At 46.5% G+C, this 18022-nt stretch overlaps 2 long non-coding RNA genes and 1 pseudogene across 2 annotated transcripts; 2 read left to right on the plus strand and 1 right to left on the minus strand.

Annotated features, from left to right (window-relative positions):
- The first annotated feature begins 63 nt into the window (after positions 1-63).
- LOC118676169 lies at positions 64-2150 on the plus strand. Its single transcript, XR_004974050.1, has 3 exons — positions 64-329; positions 578-706; positions 2098-2150. It is a non-coding gene; the product is annotated as an uncharacterized LOC118676169 (long non-coding RNA).
- Positions 2151-2182: 32 nt separating this feature from the next.
- LOC118677506 lies at positions 2183-2713 on the plus strand. The gene is made up of 2 exons (XR_004974409.1): positions 2183-2218; positions 2344-2713. It is a non-coding gene; the product is annotated as an uncharacterized LOC118677506 (long non-coding RNA).
- An 8567-nt stretch (positions 2714-11280) lies between these two features.
- On the minus strand, positions 11281-12837 carry LOC118677554 (annotated as a pseudogene).
- Positions 12838-18022: the final 5185 nt, after the last annotated feature.

Below are 18022 nucleotides of genomic sequence, written 5' to 3' on the forward strand. Positions count from 1 at the left end.
GGGGGGGTCGCTTCGCTGCCTCGCGATTGGCTCGGGTCTCAAAGGTTCGGTGGGCCGAGACTCGGGTGGCGACCAATGGCGAGCCGCGCGGGAGATCGGACCAGGAACCCGCTGCTTTTATTGGCGGAGGGAGTCAGGCCGCTCCACCCTCTTTGCGCCGACGCGCGGGGAGGGGTTGGTGGGGGGCCCAGACGCTGGCGGGTCGACTGTGCTCAGCGTGGCGGGTGTCGCGGGGGCACGAACGGCGGGATTGGGGCTTCCAGCCTTGGAGGCTGCGGGGACCGCTCCTTAGCCGCCGGGCGCGGCTGCTTCCTTCCCCATCTCCTTAGGTGGCGCCTTCGCGAGGGGCGGGCGAAGCGGTCACGCCTTGGGTTACCTTCCGAGGGGAGGGCTGGGTGGGGCGCCCCACGGCCCTGGCTAAATCGCCCTGCAGCTGGGGGATTACGGGCCTGGCTAGCGATCTTCCCCGTTTCCCAGCCTGCGGAGGGCGGTGGGGAGGGCTGAAGGGGGAAGAATGATGGAGGAAATAGCTATTGTAAAGCGTCTAGCGCCCACTCTGTGCCGGGCTGTGTTGCAGGCCCTGGGGTAGGGTGGTGAGCAAAGGAGATGGCCCTGCCTTCATGGAGCAGCCAGTGCTGAGGAGCGGCGACTGTTGCCGGCAAAAGCCTAAATATGGTGCCATTTACACCTCGTCTCTTCTGAAATTGTAAGAAGTGTTAGAGGTTTTTATTTTAGAAGCCAGTTTACCAGGTGTGGCAACTGGCGCCACGCAGCTATCCACTTCCTTCTTTTACCTTTGCTGTAACATGCACTCCTAGGAGGTCCCCTGGGCCCACTCTCCCTCCATTCAGTGCCTTTGCTCAAGCTGGCACCTCTGGAATGCCGTTCCCACCCCCTTCACAGAGCTAACGTCACACATCCCCAAGGCAGCTCAGGGCCACTTTTAACATTACACTTTTCCTCACTTCCTTCCCCTCCAAGGTGCTGCTAAAATAGTGCATCTGTGTCATGCATGACTCACAATTTTTTGGTCTCTACCTGTTTCTCACCTTCACAAACTGAGCTTTAGAACAATCAATGTCTGATTCACTTTTATATTTCCAGTTTCCAGCATAATGCTTGGTGCATAATAGACACCCCAGTGTTTGTTGACCAAAGAATGAATGAAGAATGTAGGCAGAGGCTCACATACTCAGTAATGATCAAAGTCCAAATTGTGAGAGGTTGTTTGCATTGGGCTTGGCATGTGACTAAACTGTGATGTACTTTTTTTAAAAATTGATGTTAGAGAGACAGAGAAATATTGATTTGTTCCACTTTTTTATGCATTCATTGGTTGATTCTTCTATACGCTCTGACTAGGGATCAAACCCACAACCTTGGCACATTGGGATGATGCTCTAACCCAGGGGTGGGCAAACTTTTTTTTTTAATAATTTTTTTTAATATATTTTATTGATTTTTTACAGAGAGGAAGGGAGAGAGATAGAGAGTTAGAAACATCAATGAGAGAGAAACATCGATCAGCTGCCTCCTGCACATCTCCTACTGGGGATGTGCCCGCAACCCAGGTACATGCCCTTGACCGGAATCGAACCTGGGACCTTTCAGTCCGCAGGCTGACTCTCTATCCACTGAGCCAAACCGGTTTCGGCGGTGGGCAAACTTTTTGACTCGAGGGCCACAATGGGTTCTTAAACTGGACCGGAGGGCCGGAACAAAAGCATGGATGGAGTGTTTGTGTGAACTAATATAAATTCAAAGTAAGCATCATTACATAAAAGGGTACGGTCTTTTTTTTCGGCCCGCGGGCCGTAGTTTGCCCATGGCTGCTCTAACCAACTGAACTACTGGGACAGGGTCAAATTTTGATGTATTTTAAGTGTGAAACACAGTGGATTTCAAAATCCACTTAGTACAAAAAAAGAGAATGCAAAATATCTCTAATTATTATTTGGATTGTGTGTGAAGTGATAACATTTTGATATATTAGGTTAAGGAAAATATAGTATTAAAGTTGATTTCACTTGCTTTATTTACCTTTTTATACTTTTTTTTTTGATCCTCACCCAAGGATATTTTTCCATTAATTTTTAGAGAAAGTGGAAGAGAAAGGGAAAGACAGAGAGAAACATCCATGTGAGAGAAACACATCGATTGGCTGCCTCCTGCATGCGTCCTGACCAGGACCTGGGCCAAGGAGGATCCTGCAACCGAGGTACGTGCCCTTGACTGGAATCAAACCCGTGACCCTTCAGTTTGCAGGCTCTATCCTCTGAGCCAAACCAGCTAGGGCTATTTACTTTATAAATGTGGCTACTAAAAAAAAATTTTAAATTTCAGATTTGTTTGCATCATTTCTCTAGCAGCTCCAATCAAGAGGACGTATGTGATTCGAGTAAGAGGTGAGGCACTGTGAAATGCCTTTCCTCTGGTTCTGTCAGAATCCAAATGTTGGAACTGTTAGGGCTTTGCTTTGCAAGCTCAGCCATCCTGAGTATTGCTGGGGAATGAGGTAACCTGGAGAGTAAAGTTCAACCTAAAAATTAACATTGGACCAAAGTGTTCAGTGTCTTGTAGGAGAAACAAGAGGAATGACTGGTAATCAGAAGAGCTTCACACTTGGGAAGAGAAAGAGGAAGCCCTAGGAAGAACACAAGACTGATCTTTAGGGGACAACTCACCAAAAAGAAAAGGAATAAAAAAAATACTCAGAACAATTGTTTATGCAGCATGAATGTTCTTATTCTCCCTTCCTGCCTACTCTATTCTTCTCTCGCCACAAACTCCAACCATTTGGGTGGCTATTATCTGGGCAAGACAAACAGTGACCATGAGTTGGGCCAGTTAATTCCTTTTATTTTTAACATACAGTAAAGTTGTTTATCTTCGTGTACAGTGTATGAATGTTAGCACATGTAAGGGTTCTTTTAACCACTAACACAATGAGGATACAGAATAGTCCCATCCCCCAAAAAACTCCCTCCCCAACCCCTTTGTAGTCATACCCTTGACTCAGAGTTGTTACTCATTGCCTCAATGACATCTTGACAGACACAGTTCTTCCCGTCCTCTGCTTACTCTGTGTTGCCCAGATTAGCTTTTCTGGTGATGGCCAGAGTGGCCACCATTCTGGTGTTCCATCATATATAGCAACATTCAGCAGAAGACGGAGACTCTGTTTAGATGGAAAGTAACTGTATCCACAGCGCACTGATTCAGTGATTAGTGATGTGCAGAAATTGTGCAAAGTAATGGGGATATAGTAGTGAACTAGATACAGTCCTTGCCATGACAGATAATTGTGGGACATCTAGACAAATCAACAGGTAATGATAAATCAATGTGTTCAGTACTCTGAGAAGAAATTACTGGGTACTATGAAGCACATGAAGACACACACACACCCAGGAAGTCTTCTGAGAGTAATTGATTACTAAGCAGAGTCACTATAGGATGAATAGGAGTTAGTCAGGTGAAGGATTTGGGTTTAAAGGAGTAAGAACATGCCAGGAGAGGAATACTATGTGTGAAAGCCCAGAAGAGTGTGAGGGGATGTGGTATTTGGGAACTGAAAGGAATTTATACTGTACAGTATCTACAATGGGCACTGTACAGGAAAGCACAGAGAAGAAAGTTAAAAAAACCCCCAAAACCTCAAATTTCATCATCCAGACATAACTGAACTTCACATATTCATGAGCATCCTTCTAAACCTGTCTATAGATGTACACACATATACATATATAATTTTATAAAACAAGGTCGACTCAAATTGAGCTTTACAATTTACCTTTTAGAAAGTTAACCAGCCCTACCTGCTTTGGCTCAGTGGATAGAGCGTCAGCCTGGGGACTGAAGAGTCCCAGCTTTGAATCCAGTCAAGGGCACATGCACAGGCTGCATGCTCAATCCCCAGTAGGGGGCGTGCAGGAGGCAGCCAATCAGTGATTCTCATCATTGATGTTTCTCTCTCCCTCTCCCTCTCTCTGAAATCAATAAAAAAAATAAAAATAAAAGCTCTAAAAATAAATAAATAAAAAGTTAACCATATGCTATTGACAATTTTGGATTCTTTTTTTTTTGTTTTTTTTGTTTGTTTGTTTTTGTTTTCCAATGTATCAATGTATGTTTGTGTGAGTATATATAGAAGTTTGTGTATGAATACAGGTGTTTGTGTATGTGTGTGTGCATGCATGTGTAGCTTAATTTATTCAATTAGTCCTCTACTGAAGGACATTTAAATTGTTTTCAAAGTTTTATGATGACGAGCAAAAGTTCCAGTGAATTTTCATTATCATACATGCAGGGTGTCCCCCAAAATGTATACACATTATGAATAATTATTAATTCCAATGGGTTAAATCTGAAAAATAAAGGAACATCAATTGAGCTATCAACTGTTAAAGTGTTTTTCTGGGGTGTTTCTCAGCATCTAGAAGGGTTCAGGAATGTGGAGAAGGGCTGTGAGTAAATTAATAAAGAGACTTGACATGAAATATAAATTTGGAAGGCATTTTGGGGAGCCACAGGAGACCTAGCTTTAGTAACCAAGTTCTCTCCATCTCTGGACCCCTAGCTCTTTATTATCACAAATTGCCCTAAAGCAAAGCAGATATACCTATCAAAGGTAAGGTTTGGTATAAAGTAGGCATTGTCAAGTTGGGGGAAACTGCCTTCGGCTGTCAGGCAGCAGGTAATAATATATGCAAATCTTTAGGTTTGGGGAAATGCTTTCAGCTATTCCAGCAAGCAACAATATCATTAAGCCCTGCTGAATATAGAAGCCCATCAACCTTTTGAGGACTTCTTGCATTTTATTATGCCCTGCTGGAATTAGCTTCCAACAGTGTTTATACATTTTTTTTGGGGGGGGGGCACACCCTATATTTTTGAACTTACAATTTTTTTTTCAATTTCTTGTTTTCGATTTTTTTAAAATATATTTTTAATTTCATAGATGAAGGGAGAGGGAGAGAGAAATAGAAACATCAATGATGAGAGAGAATTATTGATTGACTGCCTCCTGCACATCCCCTACTGGGGATAAAACCCACAACGCGGGCATATGCCCTTGACCCGAGTCAAACCTGGGACCTTTTAGTCTGAGGCCGACGCTCTATCCATTGAGCCAAACTGGCTAGGGCTCTTGTTTTCAATTTTTAAAATATTTTTATTTTTGTTGATTTCAGAGAGGAAGGGAGAGGGAGATAGAAACATCAATAATCAGAGAATCATTGATCGGCTGCCTCCTGCACGCCCCACACTGGGGATGAGCCCGCAACCTGAGCATACTAGCATGCCTTGACCGGGAATCCAACTGTGAACTAAGCCACGCTGCCAGGCTTTAATTTCTTTTCTTATTTTAAAATCTATTGCCAAACCACAAGATATACAAATAGCAATCTCCTCACATCCTTACTAACAGTATGGTGTCTCGCGTTTGTTCAGACAGTAGGAATTTCAGACACAGTGGCTGGCTACGCCATTTGGCCCGTCAGCATCTCCCACAGCACACATGGAAGTAGTTTGCTGAAGACCAGCCAGCCACCACTCTCCTTTGCCAGCTGCTATAATGTCTAGTTCTCAGTGCTTTCTAGAGAGGAAAGATTGAAGCTGATGTTTCAGACTGACCAGTCTTGGCAAACGAGAGGCAGTCAGCAGAAATTGGGGGAGGAGCCATTTCTATCGCTGGCCTTGTTTCCACACTTTACTGTGGTTCCCAAGGGCAGTTCTTGCAGCTCCTTTTGGCTACAGCCTCCTTTGTGCTCGGGTCAGCCACAAGCTTTCTGACCAATGTTCTCATTCATTAAAAAAAATCGGTGAATTAACCACTGAATATCCATTGCACAGAGTGATCATAAAGCCCCCACACGTCAGCTTGTGACCCATAATTTATTTGTTTTAATATTTTTAACCTCTGCCTGCCTTGTGCCCAGCACATGGCCAGTGTCCCAAAGTCAACTGGTCCCCAGCTTGATTCTTTTTTCTTCTAATTTTTAAAAAATTGATGAGAGAGAGAGAGAGAGAGAGAGAGAGAGAGAGAGAGAGAGAGAGAGAGAGAAGCACCAATTTTTAACAAAATACATTTTATTTATTTTTTTACAGAGAGGGATAGAGTTAGAAACATCGATGAGAGAAACATCAATAAGCTGCCTCCTGCACACCTCCTACTGGGTATGTGCCCGCAACCAAGGTACATGCCCTTGACTGGAATCGAACCTGGGACCCTTGAGTCCGCAGACCGACACTCTATCCACTGAGCCAAACCGGTTAGGGCGAAGCACCAATTTTTTGTTCCACTTATTTATACATTCATTGGTTGATTCTTGTATCTGCCCTGACCGGGAATCAAGCCTACACCCTTGGTGTATTGGGATGATGCTCTAACCAACTGAGCTACCCAGCCAGTGTCCCAGCTTTTCTTGAATCAGAATAACTTCAGTTTCTTCTAACAAAATCAGAACATCCCTTAAAGAATACTATTGGGAAATAAGCATCACATACAAGCAATAACATCTATATGCCTTCATTTGTTTAACGATCAAAAGTCTTTCCAGCAGCTCACTATTAAAAACCCCAGTGAAGCTGAGTAGAGGGAAGGTTAGCAGTACCAATCTCATTCTGATAGTTCTGGTTTGAAGCCCAGCTCTTTCATATATTAATCTTGGCAAGTTACCTAATTGTTCTAGATAAGTTCTGGCTTGCGATAAGTTTCCAGTGACTATTATCTGCCATTACCATTTCTCAACAGAATGAGGTAAATGTCCCTGATCATTTACTAAGCCTATGCTCTCATTCCCTGGCTGAGATAAAGGGTTCCTAAGTCACAGACTACTGACTTAAATTGATGTGTAAAATCAAACCACTGATTTAATAAGCTTGGTGGTCTGACATTCGGAGGTGATGGGTGGAGGAACAAGTTGCCACATAGAGAAGGGACAGCTGATGGGTGAGAGGGAACTGCAGAGGCAGCAGGGTGGCTACACAGCAACAGAAAAGCAGCCTGGGTCCGTTCACTGAGGGACAAAGTGTCCTCTCTCAGTGGCCTGCCAGAGGGCATGGTTGTGGGTTTGACAGCTCTTTATAGTAATAGATGTGTATAATGATCATTAGAAACATCAATAAAAGGTCAAATATGTCTGAGTAAGCTGTTCAGCTAGGCAACGGGGTGTGTAATGTCTTTTTAAAAGACACCTGAGCTTAATTAACTTTGGAAGAGAAACCACTTAGTCTAAACTCTTTCCGGCCCAGGAGCAGCATGTTCTCCAGTTAAAAAGTATATGGTCCAAAAGGATGTTTAAAAATCAAGGACCATTCTAGGGCCAACTTGTTATTTTGTCATGTAAAGAAACCAAGAAACAAACCAACAAAAGAACCACCACCTACTGTCATTATCTTTCCAAAAAAGAAGGGGAATTTCAATGTCAGAAAAAGTCTGAAGGTCACAGACTTGGTATAAAGGGCAACCCTTCGAACTGAGAGCATGAGGCACTGAGAAACACTGGGAGCGTTTCACAGCTTTTCTGACTGTGTTGTGACTTTGGGGAGCATGGTTGTGGACCAACCAAATGGGCCTGGAGTTCAGAAAGTGCTGCACTCTAAAGCTGTGGTTCTCAAAGTGCGGGCACCGGGCCAGCCCCAGCAGCAGCTCGAGAACTGGTTGGAGATGCAAACTCTCAGCCCCGCTGCCCCCCAAGCAAGCATTCTGGATGTGATCCCAGCAATCTGTGTTTTAACAAGTCCTCACGTGATTCTGACACACCCAGGGCTGAGAGCCACTGCTGTAAATTGTCCCTTCTAGACGGATTGCACCCATCTTTTCTGGAAAACCTCCAGTGGCAGGATTCCGCCACCTTGCAAAGAAGGCTGTTCCCATGTGAGTCACCACAGTGGTTGAGTTTGCAGGGGGTTAGAAACTCCTAGACTAGCCTCCTTGGTCCTGTTCTCTCCCCTTGAGAACATAGAATGAGGCCTCTCTGTCTAATCTCACATGACAACACTGTATGCATCTGATGGTGACTATTAAGCCTGGCCACTGCTCTGACTGGCTCTCTGGTGCCTTGTTCTCTAGTTCTCTTGTCAGCCTGATCACCCTCATCTGGATGCTTCTTCTTCTTCTTCTTCTTCTTCTTATTATTATTATTACTAGTGGCCTGGTGCATGAAATTCATGCATGGGAGGGTGTCCCTCAGCCTGGCTTGCACCCTCTCCAATCTGGGACCCCTTGGGGGATGTCCGACTGCCAGTTTAGGCCTGATCCCACAGGATTCGGGCCTAAACCGGCAGTCAGACATCCCTCTCTCAATCCAGGATTGCTGGCTCTTAACAGCTCACCTGCCTGCCTGCCTGATCTCCCCTAACCACTCTGCCTGCCGGCCTGATCACCCCTAAATGCCCCCCCTCTGGTCTGACTGCCCCCAACTGCCCCCCCACCGGCCTGCTCGCCCCCAACTGCCTCCCCCCTGCCCCCCGCCGGCCTGCTCACCCAAAACTGTCCCTCCCTGCCAGCCTGATCACCCCTAACCGCCTCTGCCTCAGCTCCACCACCATGGCTTTGTCCGGAAGGATGTCTGGAAGGTCTCCTGGTCTAATTAGCATATTGCCCTTTTATTAGTATAGATTATTATTATCATCATCAACTACCATTTACTGACTACTTGTGACTATCTGCCACACACTGCCTGGGATATTCCTTTTCCCCCATTTTTAATCTCAACAACTCTGGGAAGTTGGTCTGCTACCTACATTTTACAGTAGGGAAATAAGTTCAGGGAGGTCAAGTAACATCCAATATCACTCAGTTTGTAAGTAGCTGAGCCAGGATTCCACACTCAGTTCTGGGTCATTCCAGGTCTCATGCTATTTCCACTATTCCAGGCTGCCCTTAAATTTCCATCAAAGTCTTATTAAGTTAGGAGAGGCTGAGCCAGGAAGAGATGGTCATGAGTGCTATTTCTCTCACGAAATAGCAACATGTGGGAAGAGCGTGGACTCTAGAGTTAAGAAATCTGGGTTGAGTTCCATAGTCTGCAGTTACTAAGTATATGACCTTGGATGTGCTTCCTATTCTCTCTGAGCCTCAATGTCCTTGTCTGTACAATGGGGATAATAACAGCCTCCACCTCATAGGGCCTTAATGAACAGTAATGAATTAGTGCTGATAAAGCACTTAGCAAAGTGCCCGGTACACAGTGCTTGGTAAGTATCTCTGTTATTATTACCAAATAGTTGTACTTAGCAGTTATATAATTATAACATAGAGGAGCTATATACAAACACAGGTGCATTACAGCAATATAAATCAGTGTCTCCTTTCCAGCTCCACTCCTCCCCGAGCTATTTCTGAACCTGGACTATCTCAGGTACTTCTTAACCAATTCTCTGTCTCCAGCTTCTGACATATGCAAGCCAGCCTACACGTGCTAAAAAATTAACCCTGCTAAAGTTCAACTCTAATTATGGTGTCTTCTCCCTGCTAAAGCACCATCTTCAAATGAGGTTCAAGTTTCTCTTCCTTCATGGACTCTGGTTCCAGCTGAAGCCAGTTATGCCTTTCTTCACACATGGAGTTCCTCCTGCATTGTCTCTGTCCACAATGGCCACTGTCTCCACCTTACCCTCCATGGCTCTCTGTCAAGCTTTTTCCATGACCCAGTGCTATTTCTCTCATGAAACATTTCCTACAACTTCCAAGGAGACTGGGCAACTTCTGGCCTTTATTTCCTGAATAATTATTTTTGAAGTCACTTGGCGTTTATTTTATTTAATTTATTTTTTATATATTTTTATATATTGATTTTTATTTTTTATATATTTTTATTGATTTCAGATGGAAGGGGAGAGCGAGAAAGAGATAGAAACATCAATAATGAGAGAGAATCATGGATTGGCTGCCTACTGCACATTTCCTATGGGGATCGAGCCATAATCTGGGCATGCGCCCAGGCCTGAGAATGGAACCAGCGACTTTTTGTTCATAGGCTCATGCTCAACCACTGCACCACACCAGTCAGGCTGGCCTTTATTTATTTATTTTTTTCCTTAATATTACTTTGTGCAAGTGTTCTGCTCTACATGCATTCTTTTTTTTTAAAAAATTAAATCTTTATTGTTCAGATTATTACAGTTGTTCCTCTTTTTTCCCCCATAGTTCCCCTCCACCCGCTTCCCATCCCACCCTCTGCCCTTACCGCCCCCCCCCCCCCCGCCACTGTCCTCATCCATAGGTGTACTATTTTTGTCCAGTCTCTTCCCGCACCCCCCACACCCCTTTCCCCCCTGAGAATAGTCAGTCCACTCCCTTTCTATGTCCCTGATTCTATTATATTCACCAGTTTATTCTGTTCATCAGATTATGTATTCACTTGATTTTTAGATTCACTTGTTGATAGATGTGTATTTGTTGTTCAGATTTTGTATCTTTACCTTTTTCTTCTTCTTCTTCTTAAAGGATACCTTTCAGCATTTCATATAATACTGGTTTGGTGGTGATGAACTCCTTTAACTTTTTCTTATTTGTGAAGCTCTTTATCTGACCTTCAATTCTGAATGATAGCTTTGCTGGGTAAAGTAATCTTGGTTGTAGGTTCTTGCTATTCATCACTTTAAATATTTCTTGCCACTCCCTTCTGGCCTTCATAGTTTCTGATGAGAAATCAGCTGACAATCGTATGGGTACTCCCTTGTAGGTAACTAACTGTTTTTCTCTTGCTGCTTTTAAGATTCTCTCTTTGTCTTTTGCTCTTGGCATTTTAATTATGATGTGTCTTGGTGTGGTCCTCTTTGGATTCCTTTTGTTTGGGGTTCTCTGCACTTCCTGGACTTGTAAGTCTATTTCTTTCACCAGGTAGGGGAAGTCTTCTGACATTATTTCTTCAAATAGGTTTTCAATATCTTGCTCTCTCTCTTCTTCTGGCACCCCCATAATTCGGATGTTGGTATGCATGAAGTTGTCCCAGAGGCTCCTTACACTATCTTCATATTTTTGGATTCTTTTTTCTTTTTGTTTTTCTGGTTGGGTGTTTTTTGCTTCTTCGTATTTCAAATCTTTGACTTGATTCTTGCGATCCTCTAGTCTGCTGTTGGAACTCTGTATAATATTCTTTTTTTTTTCTTCTAATTTCCAAGGTACTTTATTGTTAAAACAGGTTACAACACTAAGCCTCGGGTTGGTTCTGCCAACACACAAGCTACAAATGCTTGCCTGGCAGCTGAGGGGCGCTCTGCGGTAGCAATGAGAATTGAATAAAAATCCATATAAAACAAATATTCAAATAGTTTCCATAGGAACACGTAAGTGTGACCCCATCGCCTAGGCCTTCCACCTTGTTCCATCTGTGCCACCCCCACTTACAAAGACATTCCAAACTAGCAATCATTAAGTTAAGTGGTCCCCCCAAATCCCTTAAGTCAAGCTACACTCGCGTAACAGCTACAGGAACGGCGTCTACACGTTCAAGCGGGCTGATGCGCAGGCTGCTGGGAGGAGCTCCATCCCGCTCTCCCAGGCGCAGGACACAGGCAGGGCGCCGGCGTCCTCCTCCATCTCCACCTCGGGTGGGAAGTCGCGGTTCTGGATTTGCTGCATCAGTTGCCATGTCGGCCCTGACATCACATAGTAGATCGTTGGCCTCTGGAACCCATTGAAAGTAGAAGCAGCAGCCACGTATAAGCACCCATGTTTTCAAAGAGCATCCAGTCCCCCACGTGCATCTCGGGTAAGCTGCGGCGCTCCACAATGCGATCGAGGCCATCACAGGTCGGTCCCCAGATGCTGGATGAGTAGTACTTCTCATCTGGTTTGGGCCTCTTCTGCAGCAGGGGCTTCACGTGCACATGATCATAGAGGATGCAGTTAAATGACCCGTACAGTCGGTCGTTCACATAATACATGAAGGTCTTCTCGCTCGACTCCTCCTCATCGTCAGAGCCCATTTGTTCCTTCAAGACCAGCTTTTTGGCAATGATGTTCACCGCAAGCGTGAACGCTGATGCAACATAGTATCTGCCCGGCTCAGCCATGACTGTCACTCCCGAGTCTGATGGAAAATACTTGTCCAGGGCTGAGCTGATTACACTGGTGATCTCCTCAAATTTAAGCTTTGCATCCTCAGATCCAGGAAAGCCACCGCCAATGTCCAGCAGGTACATGTTGAAACCAACCTCAGCCCCCATGTCAAAGACACAGCAGGCATCAGAGATGGCCTGCACAAAGGTCTCAGGGTCAGTACAGCCACTGCCCACATGAAAGCTGACACCGATGACATTGATGTTGAGCTCCCTGGCCCACTCCAAAAGCAGCCTGCTGGTCTTGAGTGTAGCACCAAATTTAACACTGAGATGACAGACTGCTTTGGAGTCATCGGTGGCAATGTGCAACACCAGCTTTGCCTTCGGATGTGCCCTGGCAACTTTCATCAGCTCGACTTCGCTATCGAAAGTCATCATCTGGACTCCGTTATTGGCAGCGTATTTAATCTGAGACACTTGTTTACAAGGGTTTGCATAGATGATCCTCTCTGGAGGCACCCCAAGACTCTGCACCAACTGTATTTCAGTCTTGCTGGCACAGTCAAACCCTGTCCTGATGGCAGCCAGGGTCTTCACTATGGTCCTGCTGTCATTGCAATTGACTGCATAAAAGGGGGTGACCCGAGGAAGAGCTTTTAGCCACCGCAGATGTTTCTTTAGAATGTCTCCCAGGTCCGCAACGTAGAAGGCATCCTTGTCGTCTGAAGAAGAGACTTCGTTAATTTTCTGGTCCAGGATGTCCTTGGCAGTAAAGCCCTCATCGAGGAAATGGCAGTCAAACTCTTCATCACTAACGTTGTTCATGTTCATGGTTCCTGGATGTTTCGAAACGCAACACAAAGGAAAATGAAGACGGGACTTAGGAAGTTACTGCCAGCTGTTTAGAGGCGGCTCTCCAGGAACTCCCAGTCCACAGGAGACGGGTCCTCTCCGTGCAGCTGCGGGAATGCCTCGGAGCGCCAGACGCCTCACGCCGACCCCATGGAGCCACCACCGCCGAGGGCGCAGGACCACCGGCCGCCCCCGTCAGCCGCCCGCCCAGCCGCCCTCCGCCTCGCTCCCTCCCGCGGAGGCCGCCAGCTCGAGTGGCGCCGGAGCGCTGGCAGAGGGGCGGCGGAGGCTGAGGGGACTGACTGTATAATATTCTTTATTTCAGTCAGTGTATTCTTAATTTCTAGTTGGTCCTTTTTCATAACCTCGAGGGTCTCACTAGATTTCTTGAGGGTCTCACTAAATTTATCGGCGGTTTCTAGAAAATTCTTGAAAAACCTTATAAGTGTGGTTTTGAACTCTATATCCAGTAGTTTGATTTCCTCCATTTCTGTCATTTGTGACCTGTTTCTTTGTCTCTGCATTTTGGCTGCTTCCCTGTGTTGATAGAGTGGCTTTCTGTGCTAGTGTCCTTTAGGGCCCAGTGGCTCAGCCCCCCCAATTACCAGAGGTGGACTCTCTTGGTGCTCCCCTTTGTGGGCTTTGTGCACAGTCTTGTTGTAGTTAAGCCTTGACTGTTGTACATATCACTGGGAGGAACTGACCTCAAGGCCAATTGGCTGTGAGAATCAGCTGTGTCTTCAGTGGGAGAACTTCTGTGCTGAAGACACCCTTCTGGGGCAAGACTTGCTTCAGTGGGGCTTTGGTGCTCACTGAGTCTGCCCCCTGAGTGTGTCCCTTATGGATCTGAGGAGTTGTAATCTGGATGGTCCCAATCTGACCACTGGGTACACTGGCTCTTGGATCTCTAAGGAGGTGCTAATTTAGCATCTGCCTGAGGCTACCCAGCAGGAGCTATGGAGAGATCTGCAGATTCCTCTTCTTTGTTTGGGGTTTGGAGGTGCCCAGATGAGGCCCAGCTGTGAAGCAATGCAAGCTGGTGTGGGGCCTTGGACCTTCTTTTGGAAGTTCTGGGTCTCTCTGACCCAGCTGCAGTTTGTTAGGTAATTTTCAGATTGCAAAGGGCCAGGCCTTTCATATGCAAAAGCCTCTGTGCACAGCTTGGGTGGGGCGGGGTCTCAGGGGATCAACAGAGCGGAGCAAGCAGCTATGGCTGCTCCCCAGTCCTACCCTAAGAGGCCCGGCATCTCAGTGTCCTGGTAATCACTGCAAGCACCTCTGAGAGAAAGCCGCCCTCGAGTTCCGACCGATGCCAGACAGTCCATTTTCTCCCCGTATGAGTCTGGGTCCCCAGAGACTCACCCAGAACTGGAGTTCAGAGCAGTCGGGAGCTTGAGACTCCCTCCCGATTGAAAAAGACAACCTTGTCCTCAGCTGCCAGCCCTTTCCACGTGCACCTCCGTACCTCTGCACTTTACTTCCGCACCTCCTCTGAGTCTCAGTGTGCTTTTCTCTTTCCTTCTAGTTGTAGAATTTCCACTCAGCCAGTCTTCCTGTGGTTCTGGATGATGTCCGTTTTGTCTTTTAGTTGTATTTTTGAAGTGGTTGTGCGAGGCAGCAATTTCCAGTGTTTACCTATGCTGCCATCTTGGTTTTCTCTGGCCTTTATTTTTTGAATTATAATAGTATTAGGAAAAGAACTTTGATTTTGCCACCAGATAGACCTGGGTTCAAATTCTGAGTCTTGCTCTTATTAGTGTATCATATCCCTGAGGTTCCCTTATATGGGAATTGGGGATAAAATCCCCCTCACGTTTGTCTATGAAGAACTGAAAGAGACTAGGAAACAGATGTCCCCCAATTCCAGCATCTGTTCCCTTCTCCCCAGCATGGGTACCGTGATTTATATCCCCTATTTGTTAAGAGCGGGAACTTCATCTTCATCGTGTTGGTACCACCTGCAGTGCTTAGGACAATTCTTTATATACAGATGTTCAATACATACATGTTGAAATGAACTTTCTGCCTCTTACTAGCTAAGTGGCCTCAGTTTGCTTAACTTCTCTAAGTCAGTTTTCTTGTCCTTAAAATTAGTGACATTAAAATTAATCTTAATGTTTGTTCCAGCTAAGTCATTCTTTCGTTTATTCAACAAATATCAATTGAGCACCTATCATGTGTTAGCTGGTCTGCTAAGCGGTGCAGATGAAGTGTAGATAGGTCAGATGTTCTGTAATTAGAACTTTGGTCCCAGAGCAGGAGTGTGGAATGGTACTGTTCCTTTTTTTAAAAATAATTTTAACTTTTAATTGATTGATGAGAGAGAGAGAGAGAGAGAGAGAGAGAGAGAAACATTGATTTGTTGTTCCACTTATTTGTGCATTCCTTAGCTGATTCTTACATGTGCCCTGACTGGGGATGGAACCTGCAACTTTGGGGTGGGCGATGCTCTAACCAACCGAGTTGCCCGGCCAGGGCAGAATGGCACTGGTCTAATGTTGACATTGGGGAGGGATGCGTGTAGGCAGCCTGGGAGTGTTGGAGCTCCCAGGCATAGAGTACCCTGTCATCAGCGATGGCAGCATTATTGTTTCCCTTGTTTGGTGCTTCATAGGAGGCTGCATATTAGTTGGATTCCAGGTTTTGTTTTGTTTTTTAAATTGATTTCAGAGAGGAAGGAGAGGGAGAGAGAGATAGAAGCATCAATGATGAGAGAGAATCATTGGTTGGCTGCCTCCTGCATGCTCCCCACTGGGGATCAAGCCTGCAACCTGGGCATGTGCCATGATTGGAAACTGAACTACAATTTCCTGGTTCATAGGTCGATGCTCAACAGCTGGGCAGGTTTGTGTTTTTTTAAAAACAGCTTTATTGAGATAAAATTTACATATCATAAAATGTGCCTGTTTAACGTGTACAATTCAATGTTCTTCAGTCTATTTACAGAATTGTGCAACGATCACCCTATCCATTGTAGAACATTTGATCCCCCAAAGAAACTGGCTTGTGTGTCTTTCTGACACAGGCCTTTGCCCAAGTTAAGCCCTACCTTTCTTCACCAGCCCAGTAATGTGCTCTGCTCACTGTGGAGATGGCAGGTTGAGAAACTAGAGGGTGGAAATATAGCTTACTGAGATCATGGATAATCACTTGATAAATCGGCTTAAACACACCACCACCCGCAGAGATCCCCAGCTCAGCTGCGTGAGCGTGCTCAGCTGAAGGAGCCTTCTGCACACACAGCTGTCCTATCAGCCCTGCTCAGCCAGCGCTCCCTGCTCTGTGTCAGCAGATTCCTCAAAGCAGCAGTCACCTAAGAGGGCGCCATCCCACCCTTCCTGTTTATCTCCATCTCCTCCCCCTATTCTCCTCCTTTGCCCCACCTCCCTCATCCAGACCATTGTCCTTCTCTGTCCTGTCTTCCACAAAGCCTTCCCCTGACTCTGCCTCCCTCACCATGCCCTCTCGCTTCTGTTTAGACACGCTCCTTGGGCAGGTTGCTCAGACGTCTGCCCCTTCCCTCCCTCCTGTTACCTCAGCAAGCTCACTGGCTCCTGTGCCCTTCTTCTAAACACCCGAGTCCAGACCACCAATGGCTTTAGAAGGGCCAGACCCAGAGGCCCCTTTCAGTCTTCTTTCCTACCCTCTGGGTCACCTCCCTTCTCCAAGCCCTGTCCGCCTGGGCCTGTGACCCAGCACCCTCCTCCCACCCACGGAAGGGCCTTATTCCAAAATGTGTGCTGCTTCCACTGAGAATCAGTTTTGGGTGTCCCAGAGGTAGTGAGGAATGAAAAGCAGTCCAGGTTGTGGAATCAGCAGTTCCCGGGTTTCTGATCCTAGTCCTTCCCCTTCTTAGGCAAATTGCTCCCACTTCCTCTCCAGCTCCTCCTCTGGAAGACAGAGGTAACGATCTCCACCTCTGGGCAGTTGTGAGACAGAGGAGTAATGATCAATGGATTGTAGACACCACTGCGCACGTGGAGCAGCCAAACGAGGAGTCATGTGGGTAAAGAGCGCAGTTGGAGAGCCGCCAGGGCACCGTGTGTGCATGGGGATAGGTCGCGGGTCTAGTCAGGTTCCAGGGGAGAATGAGAAGCACCCGGTGAATGGGACGGTTCATTGTCCATGAAAATGAGATCAATGGGGGGCAATTTTCTGATGAAGTAAACATAGGGAGAGAGCCAGCCCCAAAGGCTTCTCGGAGGTTCAGAGTTTATGAGGAGCCTGGTGACTACAGAGGGGCCATCAGCTCACCAACACCAGGACCCTCCACGTGCCAGGCCTAGGGCTGGGCACCGGGTGCAGACGAGTGGCACAGGCTTGTTGTTTGGAAGCGCACAGTACACGGAACCAATCCATTTAACTCCGAGGGACTTCTGGGTGCTGGGCCTGGGCTGGTGCTGAGGTTACAAAGTGAATTCAAGTCAGCTCTGCCCTCAAGAAAGCAGAATTTAATAAGGGGCAAATGAGACCAAAAGAACAGCAGGCACGCAAAGCGTAGAGGACACCCTGCTATTTAAATGGCTTTGCTGCCCTGGCCAGTGTGGCTCATTGGTTGGAGCGTCATCCTGTGCACCAAACGGTGGTGGGTTCGATTCGGGGTCAGGGCACATGCCCTGGGTTCAGGTCGGTGAGGAGCTAGGAGAATTCCTTGGCAAGTAGAGTGGGGAAACTGAGACAAGTAGCTGAACAAACTGGTGGAGCAATTTACAGCCAGATACAGGTCACCATTCTAGAGATGACGTCTAGGTCTCAGTTGTATTTCAGCTCCAGGCCCAGAAAAGCAGCAAACCCAGGTGGGCAACGCCAGGACCAGCTGCAATGACTAATGACCCTCTGCCCTGGCGCCGACCAGTCAGTAAAACCATGGCCCGAAAGGCACACCTGGCAAACGGATGGTTATCCTGCTGAAACTCTCCCCTGAGACCTTCCCTAAAATTCCCGCCTACGAGAGAGAGATCAAAGCCCTCAAGATAAAGGACCCAGTGTGCCCTCTCTCTCTGAGGAGCATGCCCCTGCCTTTCCCTTTCCCCTCTTCTTCCCCCACAGGCATGTATCTCCTAAACTGTAAGGGACCCCACAAGATTTGCCACCAGGGGAGCAATGGGCAGCGGCAGCTCATCCCAGGCTAACCCCTGAACCTGTCTCCAAGTGACTG

The sequence above is a fragment of the Myotis myotis genome, unplaced genomic scaffold (genome assembly GCF_014108235.1).
Source record: "Myotis myotis isolate mMyoMyo1 unplaced genomic scaffold, mMyoMyo1.p scaffold_m19_p_2, whole genome shotgun sequence".
Taxonomy (NCBI): Eukaryota; Metazoa; Chordata; class Mammalia; order Chiroptera; family Vespertilionidae; genus Myotis; species Myotis myotis.